Raw genomic sequence first — 13,848 nt, forward strand, 5'->3', positions numbered from 1 at the left:
TGACGAAGTGATTAATTTACCTCCCAAGGCGCAAAGGTGAGAATATTTACAAAAAGAAGAAGAAATTAATTAAATAGAATATACTCACCAAAATATCACAAAAACCGAGTTCCTTAGAAACCCAGTTATCTTTCCAAAAACAAAATCAATAAGAGTTACCTGCTCTGTAACCAAAGCATCCCTGACTCCCCAGGGCTGAGGCAGCCCCCTTTTAAACATGTAGCCCCTCCCACCAGGCTTAACCTTTCAATGGGAAAATACAATTAATACATTTTCTAACTTAATAAAGCATTTTCAGCTATTAAACCCCAATATATGTAAAACAAGAATAATCTATATTTTATTTGCGACACATATTAACATGACGAACAAAACGATAATTATGTATCACTCGGGATGTTGAACACCCGTAAGGACACACTATTTAGCAAAGCAAAAACGATAAGCCCCGGTCCTGCCAACCAGTCTCACAGCTGCCGCACACTTTAACAAATGTCAGTACATATGTTTGTGTAAATGTATGCTTAAATAAAAATAGAATGGTCGAGTGTGCACCCATGGCCATGCTACTGAAACGGGAAGAAGAATGTGAGGTTTGTTTACTAAGCAAGAACGGAAGGAATCAGGGAATGTGTGTGTGTGTGTGTGTGTGTGTGTGTGTGTGTATGTTTCCCGCAGTCAGTGAATGAGCTCCGTAAGTTTTGTACAACAATTTAAAACCATAGTTTAGAAGACTATTTACATAATTCAAATACAAATATATAAAACTAATATCCCTCTGACAACATAAGAATAATACCATTGAATTGCTGTTGTCATTAGAGCTTCACAAAGAAATTAAACTCGATAAAAACTGTAGCAGATATTTATTGAAAAACTAATAATTTTAGACCATTAATCAGCAGCGTTTTCCATTTGCATTCATCACAAAACTCATGAGGTTCACACAGCCATTAGTGCTGGATACCAGTTCTGCCAGAATATTTTTGGGGAATTAATTTGAGTCTTTGTTGAATCTTCGTCTGTTTCCAGTCCAGGTTTAGCGAAACGAGCCCGGGATCTAACCAGGGACTCATTAAAATACATCACTTTAACAGATATCATTTCACAACTCGTGTGTCTGCAAACAACCACAGCAAAACAGAGGCTTCAGCTGAGCATATCAAGTGTGCATAAAGGCATATTATCAATCATTTCTCTTAAATTAATTGACTTTTTCAGATTAATTTGGGTTGTAATAAGAGTAGCGTTTTGAATTTTATTGAAGCGATAACTCATCATTGACCTGTTATTACCTAAGGATATGAGCTTTACTTTTCAAGGATATTAAAAAGATAAAACCGTAATCTAATAGAATAGATTCTTTAAATTATTTTTATTTATTTATATGATACTGGTATAGCAGCGTTTTGTGTATCCATCACACAGAAACTGTCTATCAGCTTAAGTAGCTCATAGAGAGCCAGTTTATATACATTGTGTTCACATTATTTACTGTAGTGTTGAATTGTATTAGAAGGAATATATCACGGGTTGGTCTGTATTTTTATTAGATGATTAGCTTTTATTGTGCGGGTATTAATTCTCTATGGGGCCACAAAATAGTGTGAGTTAGGGCACGGCCTCTGGCTATGGTAGTCTGCGACGTGCGTGCGTGTCCCCTATAGCTCTACAGTATCTTTGATAGACAATACAACAGGCTCAACATCATTAAAACAGAGCTGAGGTCAGCACTTTCCTGTGTCTCTCTTGCTGTTGTTGCCATATACAGTAAGTCACTTTTTATTCTCTGTGTGACGTTCATACATATTTCTTTTATTTAATCTACCGCAGGGCAAGGCTGTAATTACAACATAAATTATGCTCAAAATGTCCCCCCAAATATATTGAAAAAAACAGTGACAGTGAATACTGTAGGGGGTTATGGACAAGGTGGAGACAAATATCCTGGATTGAATTCAAGGCTACTGCAGGTGCAGCTGGCCACATTTGGGGCTAATTGCGCACAAGCTCTGATGTTACTAGCGTTATTTGGGAAATGGCACCAGATGCGAGAATTCTCAGTGGTGCAGGTTGAAGCTTCAGTAAGACTTCTGCTGGTCGTCTCTGCCTCCTCTGCAGAGGCTGAGAGGTGTTTGTTGTATTGCCCTGAGGAGGTTTAAGACAAGCCAACAGGCATTTGGATTCTTTGGTTATAGAATGGCAAGTTGGGCGCCCCGGTAGGTCATCCGGTAACTCACCCGGTAGCGCCGGCGACCCATATTCAAAGGCTGAGTCCATGCCACAGCAGCCTGTGGTTCAAGTCCGACCCGTGGCCATTTGCTGCATGTTGTTCCCCTTCTCTCTCTCCCCCTTTCACAATATTCACTGCTCTCTATCATAAAGGTATGAAAAGACCAAAAAAAAGAACTTAAAAAAAGAATGGCAAGTCAAAACAAGTGTCATTGCCTGGAGAGGAGATGACTGGAGAACAGGGACGGGGGGAAACAGATGAAGTAAAGGATGTGAGGATATAGGACCAGAGGAGGATAGAGGGCTGGAGAGGAGAAGATAGGTCGAGAGAAAGACGCCTCATCACTGCTGAGGTGGGAGTAGCAGTCCGGTGGGGTGGGGTGAGGTGGAGGCAGGGTGAGCGGAAAAGTACTGAGGTGCAGCAGGTAAGGAGAGAAGTTGACTGTGACTGTTAATGTCTAAAGAATAGTGTATTAGGTTCCTGGTATAATGTTGATGGCCTGTAGCTGGAGGTCATTTTAAAAACTTAGTGATCGCAGTGTGGAATTGAATGAAACACAGTTTGTACAGTGTGCTGCCCCCTGCTGTTACCTGCTCAGTTATTATACATCTCACTGTTCAGATAACAGGTTGGTCATCAGTGCCTTCTGGTAACATCTGGCTTTTAAAATCTAGGCTCTGATTCTCTGTCTGTCTCTTCTGTCTCTCTCTCGTTGTCTGTCGGTCTCTCTCTGTCTGTCTCTGTCTGTCTGTCTGTCTGTCTCTCTTTGACTCTCTGTCTGTCTCTCTGTCTTTCTCTCTCTTGTCTGTCTCTCTGTCTGTCTCTTTTTGACTATCTTTGTCTGTCTCTCACTCTGTTATGCGTCAGTGTCTGTTGTTTTTAGTACCTGGCATTGCTGACAGTGGGAGAAAAACACACCAACTGGAGAAACGAATGAATCCATCCTCAGCTCATTCTTTACACAAGATACAAACAAGATTGTAGTCTAGCAAATAAATATATCTTACCCAGACTAACTTACAGTAACTCTGAGAAAACTCCACTAAACTAAGAAAGATCAAATTAAAGCACTGTGCACCTGCTGCCGGGAGCAGAACTATGGACCATATCCATGAACAGTGTCCAGCCCACCAGCTCAGCTGTGCAGGCATCGATTTGGCTGGAGGACATAAATATATTCACTAGATAGATACTCCAGCTGTCAGGTTCCTCTGTTTCTCTTTGTCTAGTCTTATATTTTCTGATTTTCTCTTCTTTTTCCTCACTGTTTTTTCCTCCCACATTATCAGTAATCCTTCTGTGAATTGTTATAGACTTTAACCCGAAGAACACACTCATGAATAAGGTAAACATCGGACAGAGAAGAGCATATACAAGTTGTGTTGTTGACAGTTTAAACAATACGATGCCTGCAATGCATGCCTGTAGCACACACATGCATAAACACTCACAAAGCAGTTTTTCACTCAGCAAGTCACTGTGCTGACATTTAATGGTGTACAATTATTGGCTGTGGGCACTGGGAAAAAAAAGAAAGAAAACAGATAAAAAGCAGAAACCAAGTCCAGACCTTGTGCATATATGTCAGCATAAGAATGTGTGGCCTTCACCACACACACACACACACACACACACACACACACACACACACACACACACACACACACACACACACACACACACACACACACACACACACACACACACAGTATGTCTTGCAGTTGCAATGCCAGAGATCATTTAGTAATTTAACACAGTTTGTAATTGTTCTGTTAATTTATATGTTTACAGTAGAAATGACCAAGAGTGGGAGAGAACGTTTCTGCCCTGAAGGCTGATATTTTTCCTTTGACTGTGGAAATCTTTAACCAACATCATGTTACACCTAAGATTCTTGCTGTTCGGAGTCGTTTCCTCATGATTGTTTGCACTTATTGTAAGTCGCTTTGGACAAACGCATCAGCTAAATGAAATGTAATGTAAGGAACTGTAATGTAATGTAACTGTAATGTAATGAACTATAATGTAACTGTAATGTAATTGTAATGAACTGTAATGTAATGTAATGAACTGTAATGTAATGAACTGTAATGTAATCTCGACTCACTTCTGGTGCCGTGGCAGCTTACTTTATAGATAAGCTCCTCAGTCGACATTAGTGTTCATTTTTGTCAGCTTTTCTTTTTTTCTTAGATTTAGCCCTGTATCAAATGTCTTCTTTTGTGTTTTTACTGCTAACTCCTCGACGGCTCATTGTGTTATGCCAGTGTAGTCATCATATGGCGAGCGCAGAACAGGAAATGGAACTTCTGCACCAAAAAAAAAGAAAAGTTCATAAATATTTTTTGTCAATGAAACTAAAGAGAGATTAGGCTAAAGTTTTTATTTTTTAAACTACATTTTAGTCTGGTCTTTTTTTTGCCAACAATATTGCATGTTGATGTTGCGGTTAGTGTTCAGTGACATTTCGTCGTTGTCTCATTTTAGTTGTAGACAAAATAAATGGTTGTTGAACATATCAAGATTCATAAACTTTGTTGTCATATACACAACAACTTTTGTCAACAAAGTCCCAGGCTCCTCCAACAACGCAACATACTTTAGACATAACAAATAAATTAATAAAATAAATGCAATAAAATAGTGCAAGAGAGTGCAAAATGGTGAAAGTCAAATGCAAAAATGTAAAATATTTACATAATATATATATATATATATATATATATATATATATATATATATATATATATATATATATATATATATATATATATATATATATATATATATATATATATATACATACATATATGTACAAAAATGTAAAATAAGAAAGATATAAAAAAATAATAATAAATTGTATTTATAAAGCGCCTTTCAAAGCTAAAAGTAATCTCAAGGCGCTAATATTATTATTAATAATAAATAGAATAAGATAACCAGAATTTAAAGTTAAATACTGTACAGTGTAATGAAATACTGTAATAATATATAAATGTGTGGATAAATGGATGGATGTATGTTCCATAAACATATGTAAGTAATGAAACTTCACAGAGGTCAAGACTTCAACAGTCTTATAATAATAATAATAATAATAATAATAATAATAATAATAATAATAAATGTAATTTATATAGTGCTTTTCAAGACCTCAAAGCCGCTTTACAATAGTAGGGGAAGTGGGGGGGAGGGGTTAGGACGAGGGAAGAAAGGGAAACAGAAAAGGAAAAAAATGAAAATAATAATAATAATAATACAGTTAACAGGGGGCTAGCAAATGATAGTTGAGAAGAGGTGCGTCTTGAGGCGGGATTGAAATATGGAGAGGGTCTGAGAGTCACGGATGTCTTGGGGGAGGGAGTTCCAGAGCCTGGGTGCTGCCCTGGAGAAGGCTCTGTCTCCAAAGCTTGATTGGATTTGGGGGTGGAAAGGAGACCAGCTGAGGTGGATCTGAGGGGCCGTGGGGGTTGGTAGGGGGAGATGAGGTCAGTGAGATAGGAGGGGGCTAGGTGGTGGAGGGCTTTGTAAGTGAGGACCAGGAGTTTGTAGTTGATTCGGAGGGAGACAGATAGCCAGTGGAATTCTTTGAGGACTGGGGTGATGTGGTTTGATTTGGTGTGTGTGAGGAGTCGGGCCGCGGAGTTCTGGACCAGTTGGAGTCTGTTGATGGAGCTTGCGGTGATGCCATATAGAAGGGAGTTACAGTAGTCAGGGCGGGAGGAAATTAAGGCGTGAATCAATCTTTCAGCTGCTGGGTGAGTGAGAGAAGGTCAGATTTTTGCGATATTGCGGCGATGGTAAAAGGAAGTTTTGATAATATGGCGGATATGGTGGTCAAGGGAGAGGGTGGGGTCGAAGATCACGCTAAGGTTGTGTTATGGCCTGTGGGATGTCCCTGAGTCTGGTGGTCTTGGCGATAACGTCTGCCAGACAGAACAGTTTGTTGCCGGGGTGATGGGGGCCTTTAATGATCCTGTGTGCCTTCTCCCTGCATCGCTGGGTGTAGAGGTACCTCTGTTGCCTGGGAGGAATCACTGCCTTAAAAACAAACAAAAGCTTTCTATTTTTGCTAAGCGTAGTTCATAAATGAATTTATACTTGTATGTTGTCAACTTCAAACACCATGTCTGATTTGCTTTTATTGAGATATTGTGCTAGAGCTAGAATAGAGCAGCTTCTAATCTAACCGTCATTATGACCAATAGATAGGAACATTCAAAATGTTATCTTAAGTACGTTTGTTTTTAATCGCCTTATAAATAATCAACTCGTTTAAAAAATCCTGTTATCTTCATCTATTGCCATTTTTTAGATTTACTACGAGGGAATTGGTCACATACAACTACAAATAGGAAACAAACACATGAAGGAGCCTTATCACATTTAGTTTGATGATCAAACATTAAAGATACAATTATTCTCCATGTTCAAACAGAAGTTTTCAATTTCTGGAGAAAACTGACAGCTGTACTCGTCAATGTACAGTAGGAAAAGCCCAGGTACAAATAATAATAGTTTCAAGGTCCTGGTACTATGCATGTTGGCTCACTGTCACTGTTTATGGGGACACTTGAATAAAGGGAAAAAAAGCAATCGCAACCAAAACAAGAGAAATGCAAAAAGGGAGATGTGAGGTCCACTTGGCAGCCAAAACCACATAAGAACATCAGAAAGAGCAGCAGAATGCAACTATAATTGAGATGTATGTATATATGAGGGAGACAGATGGCACAGTGAAACACCTCATTGCTTCGCTTTACATTCTGACCTTGAAGAGTGTGTGTGTGTGTGTGTGTGTGTGTGTGTGTGTGTGTGTGTGTTTTCAAGGCAGATTGAAATGGAACATTTTATCTCACTCTGTTGCCTTATTGGGTGAAAATTGGTTTGTATTTTGAAAGACGATGGCTTTTTCTCTCAATGCACACATACTAACATACAGTATGTACAGACTGAAAACTCATACACACAAGTATATGTGTGAAGTGGAGGATAGGGATACATATATGTCACACTGGCCTGCATAAGCTCACATTCACAGACACAGATAGTTTAAAGACTTTAAGGGCAATTGTTCTTCACATAATATTGATTGATTAAAAACAAGGTTAAAATGACAATGTGTCAAACTTAACTGGCTCGATGCTGATATTTGGTTAAAAACTAACTTTTTGTCCAGTGCTGGAATTTCAAGACACCACCACCTCACCTACAGTATCACCTACTGACATTTTAAGATTAACCCATGCAAGTACCGGACAATAATTTTTAGTATTTAGCATTTTAGCTAAAGGCCACAAATCCTTAAAAACAAGTAATACAAAGTTACATACTTCATACAATAGCTTACTAGCTTAACAACTTTAATGTTATGTTATAACTTACACATTGGAAGAATTTATTAATCAAAAACAGCTGTACAGAGTTAGCTTGCTAGCTAAGTGCTAGCCAGAGCAGGACTTATACTTATATGCTTACAGTCTGGACTAAGCTTGCCTAAATCATGGAACTATGGTATGTATGCACACCCATGAATTTCATATTAATATGAATAAATGAATTTCACAAAAGTGCTCAAAGAAAAATATAGAAATATTATAATAATATTGTGATATGGTAAATGCAGCCTGGTATTACCAAATGGCGTATGAATATCATCAATATTATCTAGATGGATCAAACTAATTCAGGAGTTTCACTAGCCTTCTGCTACCCTGCCTGCCTGCTTATCCCCTTCATTCTCTAGCACCTCTAACCTCCCTGTCTTACTACTATTAATGTCGCAGTTCTTGCACTACTGTTTCCTGTTTTATTTTGAAGTGTTCACTCCCCCTTGTTATATGTCTAGTGGTACTTCCTGTCTGTGTCTTTACCCTCCCCTTCTGATTGTTAATGTGTTCCTCCTGTGTCCATTTATTCTACCTTTCTTTATTGTGTTTCTGCCTTTCTCTCCAGCAGTGTCTTGTTCCATCGTTTGGTGTCTGTGTATTTAGCCCCGTCTGCCCCAGTGTGTTTTGTGGGATTGTCATTGATGTTAGATCGTGTTCTGCTTGTGTTCTGCTTGTGATTGTTCTGCTCGTGTTCTGCTTTACCCCGGATTGGTTTGTGTTTTGGTTACTTTGTATTGTTGTATTCTAGATTCGGCTTTGTTTTAGCTCGCTTTTTGTTAAACCCTCGTCCTGCATTCTGCTTTTGGGTCCTCACCTTTACCACACCGTGATAATTAAATCCTCATAACTCTCATTTGAAGTCCATTGGTCTGTGTTCTGCGCCTGGGTCTGCTCTGTACTATCATAACAGAACAATCTGACCATAATGGACCCAGCAGACACGGACACAGCCCAGCTCCGCCTAGCCCTAGAACACCAGGGTGCCCTTCTAGGACAGCATGGCCTCGCCCTCGACGGAGTCATGGAGGCGATACGTGGTCTTTCGGTCAACGTCCTCGGGATCGGGACTCGGCTGGAACGTCCCTCTACTCACCTGAATTCCGTTGCATCCCAGCCGGGCCCTCCTGGTCCTGTCTCTCCTCCAGACATGCCAGTTCCCCAGCCCAGAGAGCCTCACATCCCAGTGCCGGAGCGCTACTCCGGAGACCTGGGAACGTGTCAGGCCTTTCTCATCCAGTGCTCCCTATGGTTTGAGCAACAGTCCCTCTCTTATGCCTCAGACCGTTCTAAAATATATTTTGTGATGGGGTTACTTACGGGGAATGCGCTAGCATGGGCATCAGCAATATGGGACAGTCAGTCCCCAGTTAGCTCCTCATTTGTTAGCTTCACCTTGGAGATGAGAAAGGTGTTTGATCAGTCGTTAAGGGGTCCTGAGGCGGCACAACATCTTCTAACTTTGCGTCAGGGTTCCCGCAGTGTAGCCGAATATGCTGTGGAATTCAGAATCGTAGCTGCAGATTCCGGTTGGAACAACGAGTCGCTGTGGGGGGCGTTTCAGAAGCGGCTCTGTGATGCTGTGAAGGATGTGTTGGCCACCAGGGATGACTCAAGCAGCTGATATCCCTAGCCATAAAGCTTTATAACCGTCTCCTTGATCGTCGTCGGGAGAAGGCTAGCCATGCTCCATCTGCATCCTCTCGCTTCACTCCAGCATACTTCCCAAGAAGGAGCCCCGAACCTCCATCGGTCCGCTCTGCCACCAGCTCTTCCACGCACGCCTCATCTGGAGAAGAGCCCATGCACCTAGGTCGGGCCCACCTGTTGCCAGATGAGCATCTCCGAAGGATGCAGGCTGGCGCATGCATCTACTGAGAGCAGGCCGGCAACTTCCTAGAATCTTGTCCCCTTCGGCCAAAAGAGGGGACTCGCCAGTGACGATAGGGGTCCTGACGAGCCAGTCCACTTCCCCTACAACATCCCCGGCCACGTTTGGAGTTTGAAGCCACCCTGTGTTGGGACCTTCAATCTCTTCCCTTGCATGCCCTGGTGGACTCCGGGTCAGATGAGAACTTTCTTGATTCTGAACTTGTTTTACAGGCTGGCATAGAGGTTGAACGTTTAGCCTCTCCCCTTAACGCCAATGCATTGAATGGAAGATTCCTCGCCCGTGTCAACCAATGCACTAGACCCCTCTGTTTGATTCTCTCTGTTAACCATAGAGAGACCATCAGGCTTCATATCATCTCCTCACCCCATGCTCCTGTGGTCCTCGGTCAGCCATGGCTAAGACTACACAATCCTCACTTCGACTGGACCTCTGGCAGAGTGGTGAGTTGGAGCTCTTTTTGTCTGTCAAAAAAGGGACAGCAGGTGTCATTGTCCCTTCACCAGCCTATGAACCTCCTGATCTATCATCAATCCCCTTTGTCTGTCATGATTGTGGTAAGGTTTTCAGTAAACAGTGTGCTCTCTTTCTACCTCCCCACCGGCCGTACGACTGTGCCATAGACCTTCTTCCGGGAGCTCCCCTGCCTTCCAGTCACCTGTACAACCTGTACCTCCCAGAAAGGGAGTCTATGGAGACCTACATTTGCGACTCCCTTGCTTCAGGCATCATATGGCCGTCATCCTCCACGGTTGGTGCAGGATTTTTCTTTGTCCCCAAGGAAGCCAGTTCCCTACGCCCCTGCATTGACTACCGTGGCCTAAACACCATTACAGTGAAGAACAAGTACCCCCTTCCCTTGATCAGCTCTGCTTTTGAACCTCTCCAGGGAGCCACCATCTTCACGAAACTGGATTTAAGAAACAACTATCATCTAGTCAGGATCCGTGAGGGCGACGAATGGAAGATGGCATTCAACACTCCTCTTGGCCACTTTGAATATCTGGTCATGTCATTCGGACTGACCAATGCCCCCGCCATTTTCCAGGCCCTGGTGAATGACGTCCTCCCTGATTTTCTCAACAGAACTGTTTTTGTCTACCTCGATGACATCCTGATCTTTTCCCGGAATCTTGAAGAGCACACCCACCATGTTAGGCAGGTTCTCCAGAGACTCCTGGAGAACAAACAATTTGCCAAGGCCGAGAAATGCGAGTTCCACGTGAGCTCTGTTCACTTCCTGGGTTACATCATCGAGAGGGGGCAGGTGAAGGAGTGGCCCAGACCATCTTCCCGGAAACTGCTCCAGCTGTTCCTTGAATTTGCCAATTTATATCGCCGGTTCAGCCGGGACTACAGCCGTGTTGCAGCGCCTCTCACCCGACTCACGTCTCCTATCTCTTTTTTCCTGGTCTCCGTTGGCAGAGGCCACCTTCTTGGAGCTGAAGAAGCGCTTCACTTCAGTACCCATCCTCATCCAGCCAGACCCTTCTCGTCAGTTTGTAGTGGAGGTTGATACCTCGGATACGGGGGTTGGGGCACTTCTCTCCCAACGCTCAGCCGCGGACGAAAAACTCCATCCCTGTGGGTTTCTTTCCCGTGGTCTGTCCCCAGCGGAGAAAAATGATGATGAAATCAGGAGTTCCTGGCGGTTAAGCTTGCCTTGGAGGAATGGAGGCACTGGCTGGAGGGCTCAGAACACCCGTTTGTGGTGTGGACGGACCATAAGAACCTCTCCTACATCCAGACGGCCAAACGCCTCAACTCCCGTCAGGCCTGCTGGGCTTTGGTTTTTGGCCATTTTAATTTTACACTCACCTACCGTCCCGGCACTAGGAATCTCAAGGCCGACGCTCTCTCTCGACAACTGTGCTCCTACCACTTCCGACACCATCCTCCCCTTGTCGAGTATGGTGGAGGCTGTGAATTGGGAGATTGAGTCCATTGTCAGAGAGGCACAGCGTATACAACCAGACCCAGGTAACGGCCCTCCCAACCGTCTCTTTGTACCTGATTCTGTCCGCTCCCAGGTCCTCCAGTGGGTTCATACTTTCCGGTTTGCTTGCCATCCGGGAATCGGCCGTAACCTGTCCCTCCTGAAGCGGCACTTCCGGTGGGCCACTTTGAACCCGGACACCCGGGCCTTTGTGCTAGCCTGCACTGTGTGTGTGCCCGCAGCAAGGCTTCCCACCAGCCTCCAGCCGGCTTACTTCATCCGCTCCTTGTCCCCAGTCGCCCATGGTCCCACATTGCCTTGGATTTTGTAACCGGCATCCCGTCTTCCCACCATTGTGGATAGATTTTTGAAGGCCGTACATTTTGTTGCTTTCCCTAAACTCCCCACAGCCTCGGAGATGGCCGACCTTGTCGTCCAACATGTTTTCCGGCTTCATGGGATTTCTTCAGATATCGTCTGACCGTGGACCCCCAATTAATTTCGCAGGTATGGAAAGCGTTCTGCAAGGCTCTTGGCGCCTCGGTGAATCTCTCCTCTGGTTTCCATCCTCAGACCAATGGACAGACTGAGCGGGCCAATCAAGACCGTGGAGCTGCGCTTCGCTGCATCACGGCCAACAACCCTGCTACTTGGAACACTCAACTCCCGTGGATTGAATATGCACACAATTCCTTGTCCAATGCAGCCACTGGATTGTCCCCCTTTGAGTGCTCCCATGGTTATCAACCACCTCTGTTACCGTCCCAGGAGGATGACAGCAAGGTTCCTTCAGTCCAAGCCAGTCTTTGTCGCTGCCGTCGAGTGTGGAGGGATGCTCGTGCTGCTTTGCTCTGCTCCGCTGACCATAACCACCGCATCGCCGACCAGCACCGGAAACCAGCGGCCACTTATCAGCCTGGGCAGAGAGTTTGACTTTCCTCTAAGGATCTACCTCTACAGAATTCCTCCAGGAAACTCACACCCCGGTACATTGGTCCATTTGAGATTTCTCACATCATTAACCCGTATGGTCAAGCTCAAGGTTCCACGTTTCCCTGCTAAAACCAGTGGAAACTAGTCCATTGTGCCCACCGGCCGTTCACCCTCCTCCCTCCCTGGTCATTGACGACCATCCGGCCTCCACTGTCCGGTGGTGGCTGGATGTGCGCCGTCGAGGCCGTGGGTACCAGTATCTTGTGGCTTGGGTTGGTATACGGTCTAGAGGAGCGCTGCTGGATATCCCGCCGTCTCATCCTGGATCACTCCCTCATCAGGGATTTTCACCGGGAACATCCCGACAAGCCTGGTAGGTTGCCTGGAGGCAACCGTTGAAAGGGGGTCCTGTTACAGCCGTAGCTGTACCTTAGTACATGTATTGTTGTCTTTCTCCTTCTGTGCCCTCTTTGTGTCTGAAGCATCGGCGTGTCTGTGGCATGGGTGTGTCTGCCTCCCTCAACAGCTCCACCTGCACACCTGGTCCTCGTTGCCATCAGCCCACCTGCCTCCTATCTAATCAGCCACTCAACAGTATATCTCCTCCGGTTTTCCCTCCACTCATCGTCAGATTGTTGTTTCCACTGCAAGTGGTAGTTGCCATCAGACTGCTCTCACACAATCTTTGTAGCTCTGTGTTTTTGGGCCAGTTCTAACCTTTTGTCTCCATGTACTCAGAACCAGCCTTCTGCCTGCCTGCCTGCTACCCTGCCTGCTTGCCTGCCTGCCTGCCATCCATTCGTCTGTGTTCTGCACCTGGGTCCGCTCTGTACTACGTAACAAAACCATGATCTTTCCTTAAACCTAACAAAGTAGTTTTGTCTAAATTCACAACGCTAACCAAATGTCCAAAACTGCAACTGTAAATGTGTAGCATGACATGCGAAATATCCTTAAAAGTGGCATGCTATGTATACACCTTCTCATGATATCACGTTGTGTAAATGTTGTAGAAGATCAATTGAAAAAGTGTTCATAACAGACATCTCAGGGGTTAAGTTAGGTGTCTTGCAGCAAATTATGATTAAAATGCTGGTAGTAAATCCAATATTTTCATAAACCAATTCTGTTGATTGATTTACTCTGATGGGCGACACCAGGTATAACTAAAGTGCAGCAGGGATATTGACATTTCAAATGATGTGTTTAGTTTGAGCACTCTCAGAGATTTCTTTAGATTTTCTTGATAGATCTAACTTAATATTCACTTTATTTCACCATTTTGTTGGCATCTTTGGTGCTAAGCGCTTTTCGCTGTGGTTTCTTCTTTTTCCCGATAACACCTTTCAAGTACTCCTATACTTTCACATTTCTTAGATTTTCATTTCAAATTTTGTATTATTAGTTGGAATATATTTTAATTGTGTATTCACACGATCAGTACATAGGTTTCATTATTAATGATAGT

This window comes from Cottoperca gobio, chromosome 10, assembly GCF_900634415.1.
Source record: "Cottoperca gobio chromosome 10, fCotGob3.1, whole genome shotgun sequence".
In the NCBI taxonomy this organism is placed as follows: Eukaryota; Metazoa; Chordata; class Actinopteri; order Perciformes; family Bovichtidae; genus Cottoperca; species Cottoperca gobio.